The 5,149-nt window shown below is 33.8% G+C and overlaps 1 long non-coding RNA gene across 1 annotated transcript; it reads right to left on the bottom strand.

The window, feature by feature from the left end:
• Nucleotides 1-216: 216 nt before the first annotated feature.
• On the bottom strand, nt 217-4,603 carry LOC145806529 (uncharacterized). The gene is made up of 4 exons (XR_014349846.1): nt 4,353-4,603; nt 3,138-3,904; nt 1,944-2,153; nt 217-320 (listed from the first exon to the last, which is right to left on the bottom strand). It is a non-coding gene; the product is annotated as an uncharacterized LOC145806529 (long non-coding RNA).
• Nucleotides 4,604-5,149: the final 546 nt, after the last annotated feature.

Genomic DNA, 5,149 nt, shown 5'->3' on the forward strand with positions numbered 1-5,149 from the left:
TAATGCATCTGTAATTATAACATCAATAAAACATCTACCTTAAGTAGAGGGTCCAAGGTGCTTTCCATGTTTGAAGGAAAAACTATCCTTTTGTGAAGGACTTAAAGATCTTAGAATGAACTGAGCTCAAACTTCACATCACAATGCGGTGCACCAATATCAACACAAACAACATGAATATCAAACATGTAGTAAAAGAAGTAAGAAGAAAAACTTGCCGCAATTGATGAGAAAACATTCTCAAGTTGTTTGGCTATAGTGTTGCATGCATCAGATAAACTACACTTGGTTGCAAACATCATATCTGGAAGCCTCCAACCCTGAGAACCAACAACAAATACATGAATTATGCCTATCATACTACACATTTAAAGTCATAAAAAAATTGAAAAATGAAAATCTACAAATTACTAAAGCATAGTCTACGAAGTAAAAATGGATGTTATATCTGTTTACTAAAAAACATATAGTTTTTTTTCCCATTTCTAACAATACCAAACTTATTCAAGCTCTTATATTTGAAATCTACCAAGTTCAGGATACTGAAGAAGGCCAGGAATGAGAGGATAGTGAGGTGAGTTTGGAGATCAATGAAGGCTCAAGGCAGCACTCTTGAGGTTGAGGGTGTGCAGACAGTCGCCACTACATGAGTTTTGGTGTCTCACAAATCAGCTTTTGATGGGCTTCATATAGCAGTTTGGCGATTCTTATTTAGCTGTGCAGCTAGCTGCACTATAGGCTAAGAACCAATCTTATCTTCCAGACTAAAATAAGTGCAGTTTTTAGAGCCTGCAAGTGTAGCAGGCTTGATTAATGAGCCTGGTACATCATATGTTGGCCCACTTCACCTGCAGTGTAACATGTCCTTACGACTTCTTCATTTAAATGTACTCAGTTAAAAGAGGGTTATTTTTCTTCCCACAGCTCCCTTGGGGCCATGGATAATTAGAGTATCATTCTTTGAGATCTAATATGACTAGGATCCAGCATCAGAGCAGCCATTTTTGTAACTGCAATTTATCTTTTAAATTCAAGTTTATTCATGTTTAAGATTTGAAACAACTCACTTTGTATTTCTTTCTCCTTATTCATCAGAGCAAACCAACCCCCTGTCCCATTTAGTACGTCTCAAGGTCTTCAAAACAGTTTACTGCATTTGATGCGCCAATGACATGATGGCCTATCCTTTCATCCACTCTGTACTTGCTCTACAAAACACCATGCTACCGTACATTTTTTCACACCTTCCTTAGTCCACCATGTCTTCCTCATTACCAACACTAATTTGTCATTACATTTTATTGTTGTGGTTTCTGAAGCATTTCTAAATCATCCATCAATAAATTGAAACATATTTTCAATTTGACTAGAATTTTGACTTTTAAAACTCATCTAAAACAGATAGAAAGAATATAGAATGACCCAATACACAACTTCACCTATGTATGACCCATGGATGCCCTTACCTTCCATGTCAAGAAAATTTTGAAATAATCAAAATACTCTTAACCTATAATACTTGATTTTTCATATCGAAAGCTAATTATATCCATACTAACTTAAAAATAAGCATAAACAGTGACAACCAATACCAAAATGTGATTAAGAAAAGTTCCAAGTGTGTCCATCTTGAAACCAACCAATTTCCAAACATTCTCGCTGCTTTAATTTTACTATTTATAGATGATCTTACAGTTTGCATCATGAGTAAACTTTACAATTTGTAAAGGAAAGTAAAAGCAAAAATAAAAAATAAAAAAAGGGAAACAGAAGGGTCAACATGAACTATTAACTATGCCATCAATTTTACATGCCCCTTTTTTCCATTTTTTCTTTTGGTTGTTTCTAAAGGATGTCTTTTTAAAATATTAAAATAGCAAGAAACGAGATTTCTCTCAAACAGATTAATCAAAAAAAATACAGATCCAATATCTAAATCATACCTCTTACCCTACGAATCTTCTCAATGAATTGCTCACCAACAATACCCGAACTAGGAACATTGAGACCTCGTGCATGACTAATTCTTCCTGAGGCTCTGATTACGGCTATTAGGTCCATACCACCTGATAAACCAACAGTCTCCATTTCCTAACTGTCACGCCTCAAGCTCCATGACAACGTCGCACACTCATTTAAATGAGCATACAAGACTAAAAGTCCAACCACATAAACCAACAATGCAAAATACTCAAATTAAATCTTTAATTATCATAATGCCAAAATTCATAAAAATAAATAATTCTTATCATATGAAATTGTCCACCAAGTCCACTGGTATAATCCACTAACAAAATAATAATCCAAGTACTTAAAGCAAGCTAGGGTTGAAGAATTGAAGAAAAAATGTTAGTGTTGTAAACAAAATTAATGGTAGGAAAAGGAAGATGAAACAGATCTGGTTCAGCGTGTTTTAACGGTTAAAGTGCATCATGATGATGATGATTATGATTATGATTACGATGATGAAGATGACAACTAGAGTAGGCAACACACATGGATTCCTGCAGGCAGGCATCGCACAGACCATCCCAAACAAGCTTCAAAAGCTCTCAAAAAAAATTCTAAACTCATCATTGTTGAATAAGAAGTACATACCTTTATACAGAACTCATAATTCCAAAAGGACTGACTCCAAAATTTAAAAAATAAAGACTTTGGCATTTAAAACTCATTCAAAACTTACCTAAAATCATACTTAACAACCCATATAAAACTTGACCCAAATTATAACCCACAGGCAGCAACTACAACCCATTTTCAGAAATTTCTGAAATTAGCAATATACTGATGACCAATAGAACACTACTAGATAATATGAAACAAACCAGATCAATGCCTAACCTAAATAATCATAATATAAGACTCTACCAAGAATAATACAATGATTATGCATAGTTCTAATAGGGCCCACCATGAAATTATGCCAATATCAAAATTTTACTGCTTCCTTGAGTTTACTTTTTTCTTGCATTAATTGAAAAGAAACTTTATGTGCAGTCAAAAGATATTAACAAGATAACTAGACCAAGTATTTTTTAGCAGACAGTGCAAATAGCCAATACATGGTAAATCATGTGCTATTTCACCTGAACTGAGTAGATAATCATAACTTAAAAAGATTGTACATGGTAAACCTTTTCTGCTGCATGTCGTAGTTTCTGGGCAGCCATTGAAGGAAGAAATGAATATGGCAACATTGTAGCAGTGTGGTTTTTTCGATCTTTGCACTCCATAAACCTGAATAATTATCAAGATTAATAATATAATCATGATTAAAACATGAAAAACTCTACCAACACAGGTGTGATTTTTTCAAAGATTTGAACAATAATATTGCATGGCATATGACATAAACAATATAATTACTACTTATGAAATCTGAACTAATTCAAAATGGTTTTGTTGTTCATTTCAATTAAAATTGGTTTTTAAAATTTAATTATGTAAATGAGTAAGACCCTATCACAGCCTTGATCATTTTTCAGTGAATAACTAATATATAAAGAAGTTAGGCTGGTCTCCTCCAAACCCTTATAATGTGAGAATACAGGGTAACTACTACAGAGACTTTGAACAATCAATGGAGCAAACATTTCTTCAATTTGTCCTTCACCAGTTTTGTGGGGATGGGGGTGTTGTGGAACTAAGCAAAGCAAAATAAATATTATATGGCAATAATGAGCTTCCCATGCAAGAGGGCTAGCAGTTCGATTAATGAGCAAGATATTTGAATATTGACTTTTCTCTTTGAGATCAACACGAGTAATTTTTTGTACATGGGCCATCCCTCTACTCCCCAACTTCAAGCTTGTTGATAGAGCCAGATGCCATGTTTCAGAATTGTCTGGAAATGAGCTCCAAATCATACAACGAATCCATGGCACAGGAGCTAGCAGCCCACCTAATAAATAAAATGACACAAATATCAGCATACATTAGGCAACACCTCTAGTTATTTCTCTGAAAATACCACTCAATTTTTAACACGAGAGAGTTACAACTGCTAATACAATGAGGCAACTATTTTTATTTCATTTTATTTTATTTTGTGAGTGCAGCACACATGTCCTGGTTTATTTTATTCATAAGCAAACTAGGAAGTGCCTAATATGCATGCAAGACACCAATCCTGTGTCAGTGTTTGTACCATGCATTGAACCATAAGCCTCAAGTTGTTGCTTTTAATAAAAGGAAAAGAAATTCAAGGAAATTATTTACAAGTGTTATGCAAACAATTTCATTGAAAACAAACAACAGCCAGTGTTCAACTATTGTCTTCTTCTTTTGTTCCCTCTGTTGTGATGTAACCAACCAAGGATTCTTTACAATAGAAGCCAAATGAAGCTTACCTTTCCTCTGAATTTGCATTGTCTGACTGATGAAAAAGCCCTTTATTATTATGTATTGGATTAATACACATCCTAGAAGGCATCACAAAAGTTCTGCAACAAGATAGAGTAGTGAAGTCAAAACACTTATTACCAAGACTATGATAATCATTAAGACCAACAGTAATGAATTTCTAATCTTTCAGGGTCTCACAAGCATCTTTATGCCAAGACTGAAATCAGATTACTTACTACAGCTATTAAAAGCAAGCATACTTACTACAACTATCTTTTAAATGCTAGTAAATTAAGAAACAAATCAAAGAAGCCAATCTTACTAAAAATGCACATCACTTAAAAGAAATGATTTGTTAAATTACAAGAGGAAATAAAAGGTTGTGTTTTCTCTCCTCCCTTGTTTGGTAATGCAATGTAACAACCACTGGTTAAGTGTGAAGTTTTAAATAGTTTTTCCATGAACAATAAAAATCAAATTTCGGATGCTTGACTAACAGGTATTTTAGGGAAGTCATCTGAGATATGGAATAAGGGATGCCACCAGTGCAGCTATTTCCAGCAAGGTTTCTGCATTACAAGGGGATTGCTGATGAAACCACCATAAGAAAATTAAAGGGCGCAAATTTTTATTTTTTTTTGATAAATGAAATTAAGGGACTGAAATAGAAGAGAAGGAAAAATCAGTAGGCATTAAGCATACAGTTGCGTGCAGTTTGAAGGTGTGCAAAATTTACACATAAATTAAATTAAAGAAAAAGAACTTGGAAATGAACAAATCGAATCAAAATCAAAATCCCATA

This window comes from Camellia sinensis, chromosome 13, assembly GCF_055761805.1.
Source record: "Camellia sinensis isolate YWXY chromosome 13, ASM5576180v1, whole genome shotgun sequence".
Classification (NCBI taxonomy): Eukaryota; Viridiplantae; Streptophyta; class Magnoliopsida; order Ericales; family Theaceae; genus Camellia; species Camellia sinensis.